General features: G+C 38.5%; 1 long non-coding RNA gene across 1 annotated transcript in view; it reads left to right on the top strand.

The window, feature by feature from the left end:
* The first annotated feature begins 3,607 nt into the window (after positions 1-3,607).
* LOC135315221 (uncharacterized) overlaps positions 3,608-14,363 on the top strand; it is a 117,565-nt gene continuing 106,809 nt past the window's right edge. Inside the window, exon 1 of the long non-coding RNA XR_010374673.1 lies at positions 3,608-3,705. This is a non-coding gene — a long non-coding RNA (uncharacterized LOC135315221). The remainder of the gene's footprint in view (positions 3,706-14,363) is intronic.

Below are 14,363 nucleotides of genomic sequence, written 5' to 3'. Positions count from 1 at the left end.
GTCTTAAGACTGCTGGCTCTGCCTCTCTCTGTTTCTGACCTAGGTGGAGATGCTCAGGAAGACACCTTACAATGAGCATCATTTAAACCTCTCAAACTCTACATCTATTGTAAGAGTGTAAACTTGTTTAGAAACAGTTATGCCAGGAAAATAACGTATTACATTTTTTCTACCTATTCTGCAGCACAGTGTTTAAACTTTAAGCCTGTTACTCATTATAACTCTAGCAGATGGGTTCAGTATATCATTGATTAGAAAGTCAGCAGCTCATTTTTACCAGGGGGGAGGACATAGTACAGCTACTAAATATATGTCATGCCGTCCTACAGAGTGCAAGGTTGCATTGCAGATAATTTAATATATTTTTATTTAACAGTACTGAAAGAATCACACAATGTGCTTCAGGTCTTAGACATCAAGATTATTTACTCTTTTTATATGAAGTCATGACAGATGTAAAACCAAAGCAGTAATCAAAGGAGCAGGAATCAAGGTCAGGACTCTGCCCTGAAAAGGAAATTCCAGAGCTACTTTTAAGTCTCTGCAGGCTTTTGGTTTCCTGGTCTCTAAATTTCTCCAGGGGAAGAAGGTTTGAATTTCCTCAGGCTATTAAAGCCCTGAAACCCCTACCTCCAGCTTCTTGGCCAAGTGCTTTAGCTACCAGACTCCATAGTCCTGTATTCCACTGCTGTTCTTAGGAAAATGTTCCTGATTCAGGTTTTTCAGTGATTCTTAGTCAGCATCCATCCAGGACTGCGCTTCCAGGTACATGCTTTAAGCAGGTGGGAGCATACCTGCTGCTTTGCTGACTACTGGTGTGCTTAATGCTTCCTATGAACATCTCTGCATTCATCATATAGGCTTTCCTAGTCTGTCCCAAGTCACTGGACCCTCCTTAGGCACTGTATGAGAAAAACACATCTTTAACTCTGGCCTTTGAATAGTGGTATGTGGTGCTTAATTTGGAGATTAGGTCTGCAAGAGGTGTTTGCCTTCATGCTGACTTGTGAAAGAATGAGGATTTAGTGTGCAACTGGTGGTATTGCATTGCTCAGATAACTGAGCCCTGTCCATTTCTTCTCCTCTGTTCAAAGCTGAGAAAAGTTGGATGCTTGCTCATGATTTTGGGTATTAGAGGAGAGAGAAGCATGGGCTGATGCAACACAGAGTGATAAAAGAAACTCATCGGGACAGTCTTAGGCATGCTGCTAACTTGAAATGTATGAATCTGTCCCATTTAAATCAAAGTTAATCAGAAGATGAGAATTTTTGTGATTGCGGAAAAATTAATCACACACTTGAAAGTTTTCCTAAATTAAAACACTGACTATGTTTTTCTTCAGTTAAAGATGGACCTCTTGGATGAAGCCAATGTTAGACTGTTCATAGGGTAATGTTTAATGTAATTGTATGTCTTCAAAGACGAAATGCCACACATTAAGATCAGTGGCAAAACTGAGAATATATTCTTACTTTCCACTTATACCACAGTTATATCTTGCTTTTATAAAACCCCATGAACTTCTGGTAGTAATTTCTAATAGTAATTAGTAGTGGTTAATGTGACAGCTGTACAGTATTAAATAATTAGCCTGTATATAAGGTATCATAAATTTCACCATAATAAGACATGATTGTAATGAGTTTTTCTACCTGTCTTCATTATTGTATGATTTGGTAACTGGTTGATGTAAGTTACTTTCCAAAGTGTATGTATTAAAACTTATCGTTCAAACAAATGAAAATTATAAAAGGGAGACTTAACATTGTTTCTTGGCTAGGAGTTTTTAGAGCACTTGTGAAAGATTCTTTATGACAGATATAAAGACATGTTACTAAAATACTGTGTCTTTCTGGAAACCTATCACAGACTATAAATGTCTCCCAAAAAAATGCTGAAAGCATTCTAATATTGCCATCCCAAATAGCCACATTTTTCTCTTGTCTTGAAACAAACCATAGAAAACCTTTGGTTTGGACTGTCAGGAATAACAGTCACCCCTAAAGGGAGATGTTTGACTTCCATCTGTTTGGGGCTTGTTTTTTTGTTTGGGTTTTTTTTGTGTGTTGTTTTTTTTTTTTTTTGTGCTTCTAGTTTCCTAATTTTTTAACTAGCTTTTTCTTTTGAAGAAACCTTATTTAACCCTTTTTCTGAGTTTTGAGTATTCAAGCAAAACACAAAGAACTAGCAAAGTACTAGCAAAAGGATTAGCATAATTTAGACATATAAATTCATCCTTTCACTCTAATGAAAAATCTGTTAGCAACAGTTTGATGTCTGTGTTCATATTGTGCTATCCCTCATGTATTTATTAATTTTCATTGCTGTGTGAATGAGCAGGAAGTTCCTAACTTTGTCTTCTTTGGTATTCCTGCAGCACAGACCCTGCTGCCTGCCACTGATGTCTGTCACTCTTATCATGTGGAGGGTCACTTGCAGTTTGTAATCCTGTCTTTCATTCATTCTGCTAAAGATCCCTTTGTCTTCTGGTAATATATTGTGACTCAGGGTCACAGCAGAAAGCCTCTGTGGGCAATTGTTTTCTGTTACTTCTATTCAATACTTTAAGCCACTTGCATATTTTGTGCTTTATTTTCCATTCAGTGTTCTATTTTACAAAAATGGTTTTGTTTTCAGCCACAGGCATGGGTAAAAAGCAAGCACATATTTCATTAATTCTCTGTAGGTTTTTTAGTTTAGTAGTAAGGCATACTTTGGTAACTGAAATGAAAAATAATATATCTAAAAGATTTTGTTGATCTGAAACCACTAGTAAATACGTTGCTATTAACAGAAGTGAGCAGTAATTTTGGGAACTGAACACAGTAAATAGCAAAGAGTCCAACTCCCAGCAGCCACTGAGCACTCTAGGAAAACACAGATTTCTTGGCTTCGACATGTAAGGTAGACCTAGCCAGCCAGAAACGCTGATCCAGCCTGCAATGCTTTCTTTCCTGCCTGAGACCAGACAAGAGAGTGATGACTTCTGATCCTAGGTTCATTCTCCAGATTGACTGTTAATACTAGTGTTAGTTCAGTAGTTTCATTGCTAATACTTGAAAGGATTCCCAGAATGTTTGTTTTACAAAAAGGTGTTACTGTTTGGGGAATAGATATGGTAGGATATAAACAGGCCATGCAAGACACATTATTTTAGGGAACACACTGATTATAGGAATATACCTGAGAATTCTTGGCCTCAGTGCTTTTCACCTGGGGAAGGCTGTGGAGAACAACATTTTTTCTGTTGCATAGGATGCATACTTTCTTATCACTTTTGTTTTTTAAGGCTAAGAGAAGAAGGGCTTGGAATGAAGGTGGGGAGGGGAAGGTTCAAACAAGAAATCTGGAGAAATACAACTCATATACAGCAACACCCTAAAACCAAGGGAACAGGAATTTTAAGAAAAGGCCTTTCTGACAGGGCACTGAGTTTGAACACCCACAGTTTGCTCAGAAAGGGGACTCAGGCCCAACAAACCTCAGATGAAACCAATATGAATTAGTTCTCCACTTGCTGGGAGGTCCAGGTGAGACAAAGGCCAATCAGGGTCAGGAAGGCAAAATAAAAGGGGTTAGCAGCCTTTTCTGTGTTTGATAGTTTAAAAGAGGTTTCAGAAAGAGAAACTATACTGTCTGTGATACTTTTCTGGAAAGGAACTCCAGATGGACTTTATTCTGGAGAATGATATTCCCTCTTTAAGGTAAGCTAATGCAATACTCTTCCGGCTTAACTGTGTAAGGTATTTTGTTGTTCTTGGGAGGAACAAGCCTGACTGTGAGTTGGACTACTTGCTTAATTCCTTTTTACTTCTATACAAATTTTAATACTGCTTTATGTTAAAGTTATGGGATTGGCTCTTCAGTGTTGTTAGTTTGACCAGGCAAACTTGGTTAAGTATGTGAGTGTGCAAATATGCTTACATTAATGAAATATTATTTCAATCCTAATACTGGGAGATATTATGTAGGATATGGTTTAGCACTTTTTTGCATATGGGAAAGGTAGAAGCTGATAAATGTAGGGTATCTACATGGTCTCTTCCATATTTCTACTAGAAAGATCAATTCAGTAGTGTCTTTCACTTTTTTATTTTCTAGCTCCCTATCTTCTGGGGTTTTTTTGTTGGGGATTTGTTTAGTTTTTGGAACTGAATATGCTGGGGAGTTCCTTGGAAGCAATGAGGAAAAACATGGTTTGGTAGTACATGTGTCTTTAGTTAAGTTTCAGTCAAGTTCTGGTCTCAACCTCTGGAGAGAAATGTATACTATTATGAAAAGGCTTTTCTACAGAAACAGTGGCAGCTTTATAGCTTGTCTCTTGAGGTGGCACTGTATGTCCACGCTGCAAACTTTGTAGTAAAGCAAATAGACCAGCAATAAAATCCTGTTTCTGTATGATATCCTCCATTCCTGTTTTGTGAAATCCTATTGTTTCTCCAAAGCAGTACCTGCTGTTCTCAAACAACACATGCTGTTACCAGCTCCACACTAGACCAGCTGGCATATTCACGACTGAGGAGATTGGCTGGGCAGGACAGTGGGAAGTAGGAATGCCCCAGTGTAAAGGGAATTGACCTGCAAATATACATTTTCCCATGGCTTGTTCTATAACTAATCTTATGCCCTATTGCATCCTCAGCTACTGGTACTGTTGCATCAGCTCTAGCATTGGAGCACAATCCCACTTTAAAATATTTCTTCTACTAATACCACTGTGAAGTTGGGAAATATGCCTCTTGCTATTCATACACAGAAGACTAAGACTAAAAGGCCTTCCCTGTGCTGCTCTGTATGCAGGAATGCTATGACAAAATAAAACTAAACCCAAATTTTCCAAGTCCCAGTTATGGTTCCCAAAAAATAAGAAGCAACTTTGCTCTTTCGTTGGTGTGCTCCAAATGATAAATATCTGGCAGGCTCTTCTTAATGCTATTAATCACTTATTTCCCTAGACTCAATTCAGTACCGTATCATATGCAGCAAAGCCATGGCCAGAATGTTATTTGGCAGTAAACAATTATTTTTTGATATTGGCAGTGGGATAGATGTCCTTTCCCTGGATTACAAATAGTTTTTTCTGGCTTTACTTCCCATTTCACAGTGGTTAATGCAGGACCGTTTTACTGTAAACTAGCCACTGATACCATATGCAAAATACAGCATGCACAGGAAGATGTAGGGACATTAATTATAGGTGCCTCTTCATGCAAACAACGTGTTGGTATAATGTAGCAGCAAAATGAATTATGAAGTATTATCAGTTTTCTTGTAAATTCTGGATTAATTTAACCCCAAATGGTGATAGGATTCACGTATTGCCAAAATTGGCCCTTGTCCTTTTTAATGATCAACAGTTTATCTGCCTTCCTTTCATGCTGGAGTAAAGCAACACTAGTAACTTAAATAGTGGAAAGTTTGCTGTAGAAGCACTGCTTGCAAAGCAAAGATCCAATGTATAGCGATAGTATTGTGGATAATGCCAAATGGAGTTTGGACTTACTGGAGAGTCCAGGAATGTTAAAAAACTTGACTCTAACACACTGCATGTATATATATACGCAGATCCCTTCTCTGAATTACCTATCCGATAGTTTATTTAACAGGCTGCAGTGATGTGAAAAATGTCTTGCTGGACATCAAGATATAGCACCTGGGAGAGAAATGTACTGTCAAGATGAACAAAAATCAATAACTATCTTCAGATGGCAGATAAGTTTAAAGCTGCTATATTCCACTTGTTCAAGCCATAGGAAAAAGCTTAATAATCTAGTTGTTCTAAAAACAGCTTATTTGTGTCTTGGATAATAGATTTTTGCGGGAGAAACAGGTCTTCTACTGTTCAGGAATTTTTCTGCTCAGATTTAGGGCCCTAATCGTCTGTGAAGTCAGACTTTCACAATACTAGCTCTCCTGGCTGTGGAGAAAACAAGAATTGAACGCCACTGGTGCAGTATCTGCCTCCCAGCAGAGGGAGACCCTTGTCACATATCTGTCACCAAATCAGGCAAAGGGGAGTGGAAGGAGGTACTGCTGCTATTCTAGCTGAAAGAGGGGTCAGTGCCAGGACTCGGTGTTGGCTCTAATTGATTTTGAGAAGAGAGGCCCTAATTGATTTTTTCTTTTTTTTTTTCCTGAGCCAGTGAAAGGTCCCATATTTATCTGAAAGTGAGTTAAATGACTTTCATTATACAGGAACAAGGCAGTGTGCTGTACAGGACCTGCTGATAACCCAAAGGATCATCTTTATCTAACAAAGATCAATGGGTTGGTTCCTTCTCCAGTACTTAAGTGACACCAGTAGGTACTATCGGTGACTGTCCCTGAGAAGGGTTGCCTACCTGGGGGGGAAGAGTGACATGAGGCTAGAGCAATCTTTGACTCTCTAGAACTGACTTTGAAGGATGAGTGGACTGGGTCAGCAGGTAAGGTAATGATGCACTAACCTCTTAGCCAGAATGAGATTATCATAAATTTCTGGTCACAGTGTAAATGTGCTGTACTAGGCAAAATATCCCATAAGGCTGAGACAAGATCACTCTGAGCCAGGATCATATTTGGGTTAGAGGCTTTCTGTAATGCTGCTTTTACTTGTCCCCTCTCAGATTTAGAAGAGGCAAGGGCAGGGACTGGGAAATCTTACTGTTTCCTGAATAAGTTTAATGCTATTTACATTGTTGGCCTAAGGGATAGGGCAATGCTCTGTATTCACCCAACTCAAGTGGGGAGGACCCCTACAGAATTATATAAAATCTTGTTCTGTAAGTATCGCAAACTTATCCCATTCCTTTCATCTAGGAATAAGTCTCTATTCTGTTACTAAAATGGCTCTGTTGTGTCATTAATCAACTCTGCAGTGCATGAATCATTTATCATGGATTTCTATGTGGTCTGAATTGCTGTTAGACACTGCACCCTGTACCCTACTTTTTTAATGCTGCTTAGAGCTACATGTGCTATTTTGAAGTTATATCTTCCTCTTGTCGCACTTATTCTTTCAGAACTTCTTTTGAACAGCTTTCTGAAAGGAACCCTGCAGAGGTGAGACTTCCTTGATATGACTATCTAATACTATCTCTCTTCATATTTCACCTCCTATTGATGTTTCTGCTAAACCAACAATGGATAAATGGACACATAGTTAATCAGACCTAAAGGAGAGTAGGGAATAACAGGAAGTAATAGCTTGCATTTAAGGTTCAAGAAAATTGCTCATCAGTTGAGTTTTTCTTTGCCAGTCTAATATTTTATTCCAAAGGGAACTCATTTTTAAACTGAACTTCTGGCATAGAGTGCCCGCTGTGGTGTCGAGGCAGCATTAATGCCATCTGTCATGGTGCTATAAGTGGTTATAGTAAGGTTTCTGCCACTTCGCTTAGGTTCAGATAACTGATTTATACTAGAACAACTAAGGAATTACCCAGGTGTTTTCATGATTTATCCCCAGAACCGCACATCCACTGGTACTTGCTAGTCCTCAGTCTCATGGCACTGCATGACTTCTGAAGCCTCTGGCTGGGAAGTAGCTGAGTCAAACTTCTTGATCTGAGCCACACTGAAATGGTTGGAAAGGTCTGTAAGGGAAACAAATGCTCCAGAAAAATAAAGAATAAATAATAAAAAGCTGGTCAGTTTTACCCGAAGCAACTCTCTGTCCAGAAACTGTATGTTATTCAGTCTTTTCATGCTGGTGGCTACCTCCTATTCAGCTGGTCATTAACATCTCTACTTGATAACTTTGACCACAGTTGTTCATAAAATTGTGGGGTTTTAGTTTTTGAAATAGTGTCTGAAATTCTTTTAAAGACCTAGTATTTAAGCAGTGTCTAAACAGAATAGAAGAAAGCCAGTCTAGGAGTTTGGCCCTTTTACTACTGAAGACTTGGATCAGCAGATTCAAGGCTGGGCAAAGCCTCTTGGAGAAACAGAAGACCAATTAAACAGGTCTTTTTTCTTCTGGCAGCACACCTCTTCCTTCCACTGCTTCCATTCATTAAAGACTCAACATAATACTACATTTTTGCCTCCTGCTGTATTATTGTACATGCTTTGTCTGCCTTCATGCCACCAGCTTCTGGTTCTTCTTTCCTTGTTTGCGGTACAGAGCCTTCTTGCAGTTAGAATAAGAATGAGATGCTATTGAGCAAACTATTTACATATGCATCCCGGATTCCTTTAAAATTGTTTGCTTTGATCTGGCGGTTGGTTCAAGAGTTCCAGGACTGCAAAGTTACAGAATGATTGCTGCTTGCCTGGGGATCTGGTAGTGGTGTTACTGGCTGTTATATAATATTTTATCAGGCTAGTCAATATTAAGTGGTTGTCACGCAGTCATCACTTCCTAGTGTTTAAGTCCTTTTAAAATCAGAATGAAACAAAAAGTCTCTATTCTTAATTTCTTACTAATTCTTTTCAGGCTTTGTTTTTACTACATTCAATGATCACAGCATGCATGAGACCCCTAAGGAAAAAATGCAGCTTCCCTTTGGGTGGGACTCAATTATCTGACTGTCTCAATGTGGTGATGCATGTGCATCGGGCAATGTTAACTTGATGTCTAATATATTTTGCTTCTCTAGCAATATGACTGCCATCACAGGTGGCGATGAGTGTGGGGAAGAAGTGAATGGATTACTACAACAGTGATGCATTTATGTTTGGAACCAGCATTGCTATGCCATTATCAGGATGTCTTTTAGTAAATTTGGGGATTTAACATCCGTCAAGCTGGCTAACAATATTAAGCCTGCATTTGTGAAATGTCTCATAGGATAGAGGCATAAATCTGAGTTATCAACATAACAAGGATATTGAATTATGTTACACAGGAGAGGCCATAAACATAGCTGCTCTGGAAAGCATATCTAAGAATAGAGACCTAAAATAAAACTCATTGTATTACAGCAACATTGTTTTTATTATAGCTTTAACTTTCAGCAGAAACAGAAGGGAAAAAATAAATTTAGAATTTTCCCTTCAGGCTGACTGCTTAGGCCAACACTTACATGACATTTTGCATCTATCAAATGGGTAAAATTAGAATAGCCACTTCTATCATCCTCATTCAGAGGACAACTTATTCAAGCATGCGTTAGCTTAACAAGTACTAACTAGGGACATGCAATTCATTGAGCAGATGATGAACGAAGTTTTAGCAGATCTTATCTACTACTAAATTCAAAGAACTGTATGCTTAGGTAAACTTAGTTGAAAGTAATCATCCTGGCCTTAGCTTGTAACCTGGGATACAAACTGAAATGTCAGGTTTATTGAGCCTGATTGTTATTGTTATTACAACAACTCTGGTGTCAAGACTATCACTGCATCTTTTCTTTTGAGTTGTGTTGCTGTTGCGAATTGAATAAAATATTTGTACATAATGTAAAATATCTAAGATTCTGCACTGGTACATAAAGATCACATTTTCAGTGATTATATTGATATGACCTTTCAATTTCTACAAAATGTATTGCTTTGGAGAAAATTTATTTCAATATAATGAAGCCACTTTTGGGATATTTCAAGTCATTCTGTCTTTAGGACTTTCCATGTTTTTATTCAAAAACTTGGAGTGGACTGGAGTGAATCATGATGAGAAACATCACTGGGTTATAGTTTGTTCTACAAAACCTCTGACCAAGTATTTGCTCTAAATACTGTGTTCTGAATGTATAATTGATTTATTTTTTATTGAAAACTTACAATGCATTATTTGTGTATTTCACATAACATGAGAATTATTTAATGGATTGGAAAGTGATATGATCATATGCTGATGTGGCTGCTGCAAGTTAGAGGATCCATAGATTGCTACCTCTTTGAAAGCAAAGCATAATGGGGAGCTCAGACCCTTCTGATCCCTCCTTTGTTACCGAGACTGACTGCAGGAACATTATTTGGCCCCATGACTCTAAGTACATTAACACCTAGAGTAATTAACCCTGTAGTTTTTCTGGGGTACCATCCACTTCAGTTTGTTTTGAATTAGATGTTCATGGTGTCTCAGACACTTATCTGAGTCAGGCTGAGAGCCCTTCAAACCCCCTGACTTCAGAAAGAAATGGGAATGCAATTTCTGCCAGGGCTGTGTGAGCTCATCTTCAAAAGCATGCTTAAGCCTCCCCTCCCCTTTTAAAGCCTGCCTTTGGCCTTCTGCAGAGATCATGCAAATTATGAAAGGAGAAGTGGATTAGAAGTGAAAACACAACCTAGACTTCCCATTACCACTGTGGAGAGGTCTGAATACAGAGATGAAATTTGTGATTAGTGTGGACTTTGAAACAAAGTGCCAAGAACTTCATTGGTTGTGAGCCTCCTTCATCCTATGGGAGAAAGCAGAAGAGGAATGGTGAATCAGGAATGTTTGTGTTTCTGCATTTCTGCCTGAACTAGAGGACTTGCCCCACTTCACAGGGGCCAAGACCATAATAATAGACACACAATACTTACAGTCCATCTGGAAAAAGAGAAAGTGAAAAGCCCAGAGACAAGCTTGGTCTTATGTGGCTTTCACATTGAAAATATCTGGCTTTATAAAGATTGAAGTATAATTAATTCAGCTGAGAGATAAAACCATGTCTTAATCAAGGAGGATGTACTCTGGATAAAAACAACCAAGATTAATAATAAAATAACGTGAACACACATGATCAGAGATATGTGCATTTGGTTGACTTCTGGGTCTTTAATCTCTCCCTCTACATTCCTTTGCTGGTCAGAAGTAATTCCAAATTCTATGAAGCTACCAAAAGGATTTTGTGGAATAAAGGGATCCCTGCTTTGCCAATTTTATGTGGTTTTTTTTTTTTTTTTATTTTTGCTAGGATGATAATGACTGCTTTATGAAGGGACAGTATGTAATGGAGGTCTTCTCATAATGGAGCCCAAAGTAAAAGTGATACAGAATTTAGGTTATGATAGAAGTGTGTAGATTTCTTTTCTGGGCTGTACTTGGCTGTATCTCCTAGGTGAAACCACTGTACAGTGCACAAATGATGATCCTGGAGATTGCCTAGCAGGGGCAATATAATAAAGCATTGCTCTTAATGAATGCTATCAGCAAGTCAATGTCAGTGTTTCCCAGAGGGTACCTAGCATCACTCATCCTTTGCTTCCTAGAGGATTATTAAAATACAGGCCCAGCAATGTGCTCTGAAGGTGTATGTTTAAGTGTCTGGACCAAAGCAGAATGAAGATTGCCAGGGTTGTGATTAAGCACACCAAGCAGTGATTTGCTTCCCATTCATCTCTGAGACAGTATTGGAAGTAAACCTAGTTGGACAACCCATGCACTTAGTGAAGGTGACATAATACTTGGCTTAGGTAAGGTGCAAAGTGACACTTAGAGCATTTCTGCTTGCAAAAAGGAGCAAACAATAGGTTTAAATGCACACTTGGATGTGCTGAACAAAACCTGTCTTAATTTCTGGGAGGCCAGTCTCATATGTAATGAATGGAGTGCCATGTGGTAACTGCAGCATTACCCACCTTTTTTCCCTAAAGAAGCTGTCTATGAATGCCTGAGATAAAGGGTAAATTCACTTACTGGTTATACTTAACAAGCAGGGAACAGTGTGAAAACAAAATAATTTAAGACATTAGAAAAGGGAGACAAACAAAGCCTTTATAAATGGAAAGAGAGAAAGCCTTGTCAGTTATTAATGCTCTCTTTTCATGCTAAAAGAACAAATGCAACTTTGCCAGGGTTTTTGCTCATAGATAACCAGGAACTCAACAATTTGTAATAATCTTATCCTAAAAATAACCTTAATTACTGCAAACAGAAGGCAGAACATATAGAATACTTTGTAGAGGCATTGCTTCTTAATTCGTTATGTCTAATCTTTACCTGATAGTTAGGTCCAAGCCTTTATAACATCGTCTGGATGGTAGAGGGTAAAAAATAGTCTATCTAAAATTGGGCGTTTTCAACAATCCAGTTGAGCTTCAGAGGCTGTGCTTCGAGTGGCTGTACTTGGTGTTCATCTTGTCCCTGCTGTGGAGGTGTTTGCAGATATATCATTGCATGCTCAATATATGCAAGGTGGATAGTGAAGTGCAGTTTGCTGAATGAGGGTGCTGGACAGAGGCACAGTGTTCCTGCAGGAAACCCCCATATGTGAGATAGCTGCGAGTGGTCCCACTGATATGGTTTGCTTTGACTCTAGAAAGCTGAGTATGAATGTTGGACACACTATCTGGGTCTCCTGCAGTGTTTGCTGTCTTCATCTCCTGTATTAGAGAAACATTTGCTCTGACCCAAAATAAACAGTCCTGTGATCCTGCACTGAGCCACAATAATCTGGCTGTCATATTTCAGACTGTTCTCATAAGCTCATTTGGGACCTAAACAGGTCCCAAAATGAGAGAGGAGCAAACAGTTAAAATCCCATGGCCATAACTATGTTCTGCCCCTTGGCTGATATGAGCAGAAAGATCTCTGCAAACAAGGGGGCACTGTGGCCTTTGAGTCCACACGGAGAGAACAAATTTCACCTGGTGCATTGTTCTTTATTTTCATTGAAAAACCTAATCCTACCTAATCGCTATATGAAGTAGTTGAGTCAGAGAAGCCTTTCTCCAGGGGCTGTGGGAGTAGCATCACAGCAAAATGAAACATTGCCTTTCAATTCTTAATGTAACGCAGTATACTAATTCTTCCTATTCTCTTGCCATTTCCCTCGTTTCCTTACTGAGAGAGTCTATGATTGAAGACAACAGAGTGATAGAAACAGCATACCTGGAAAACAAATGGAGTCACTCACTATCAGTAGCTGTGCAATGTAAGCTTATGGAGTTGCAGGAATTACAGGATGTAAGATAGCATGCTGGGACCTGTTTTATCTATTTTAGTAGTAAAATAGTTGTGACTTAAAGGAATCATCTACTCTGTGCACTAAGAAATATTGGCATATGGTCAGGTCAGCATGAATAGGTATATTCAGTGCCGTAATGGAAATAAACAACTTAATTTTCCCAAGTAGGAAAGGGTTATGGTTTTTGTTTGTTTATTGTTTTTTAAGAAGCTTTGATCAATTGTTCCATAAAGTGGTTTTAACTGAAAATTAAATAAGCCAACTACAAGAATATGTAATTTGAAGTACTAAAAGTCCAGTGTATTAATGCTTCTGCTAAGTACAATGACTATGAAATAAGGCCTTATGTCTTGCCTTTACATCCTTTATTTTACAAATAAAGAGCAGTGGAATTTGCAGAAAAGCAGATTTTTTTTTTTTGTGGATTGGTGAGACTTCTATGAGAATGAAAAAGGGGGGGGAGGGCAGACCACACATAAATTAGGGCTAGTCTTAAAAAAAAAAAACAAACAAAAGATACAAACAAAAAACCAGTAAAGCTGCCAAATCAGAAATGCACAGGTACTACTGAAAGCTGAGTGTTACAGGAGATTGTATAATAAAACTAAACCATGTTTTTGGTACATGCAAATCTCAACTCTTTCTTTTTCCCTTCACAAAGTCTAATTTTGAAAAGGTATTGCAGTTGCTTTACTTGAAGAGCAGTTGTGACTGGCGTGCAATGCACAGCTCAGACCAGCTTACCTCCCCAAACTGCAAAATATTTGAAATGATGCTGCAGGAGTAACATGGCAAATGCAGTTTTAAACAAGGGTGTTCGTATTTACAACCAATGTATAAAGAAGTTGGATTATTAAAAGAAAAGATTTTAAAATTTCTTTGATGTTTGTGTTTATAGGTCATTAATTTGTTATGTTATGCAGATGTACTCAGCTCTTTGCTAGAAAGGTTTCACTTGCATAATATGAGCTTTGACTTATATTTGCAACTATTTTATCTAACTTGTAAATTTTGGTTTCTGAAGCTAGTTGCTGATTTTTCAATTTAAGACTATTTTCCAGGCTTAACCTCTAATTCTCACCTTTTGTAAAGTAATCATCGTCTCTACTTAGAACTAGTTAAGGCATGTAGAAAACCACTTCTCATCCTCTCTGGTTTTTGGGAAAACTCCAAATGAGTAGCCTTCCAACAAGAGTGTAGGCTGGCAGAAAGTGTAACGTATAAAGTTCTGGGAAAGCAAGTGAAAAATATTGGTGCCCAAGTTATCTTCTCCTCCATACTACCTGTTGGAGAAAAACTGGCAACTAGAAATAGGCAAATAATACAAATGAACTTCTGGCTACGTGGCTGGTGTCAACGTGAGGATTTTGGCTGTTATGACAACAGGATGTTCTTCAACAACCACAGGCTGCTAGGGAGGGATGGACACAACCTGTCTGGAAGGGGCAAGGGAATCTTTGGCAGAAGGCTGGCAAACTTGGTGAGGAGGGCTTTAAACTGAGGAACTCGGAGGGAGGAGGACAAACTGGCAATGCTAATGCCATCAC

This window comes from Phalacrocorax carbo, chromosome 10 (genome assembly GCF_963921805.1).
Source record: "Phalacrocorax carbo chromosome 10, bPhaCar2.1, whole genome shotgun sequence".
Classification (NCBI taxonomy): Eukaryota; Metazoa; Chordata; class Aves; order Suliformes; family Phalacrocoracidae; genus Phalacrocorax; species Phalacrocorax carbo.
This window is presented reverse-complemented; position numbering and strand designations above follow the sequence as displayed.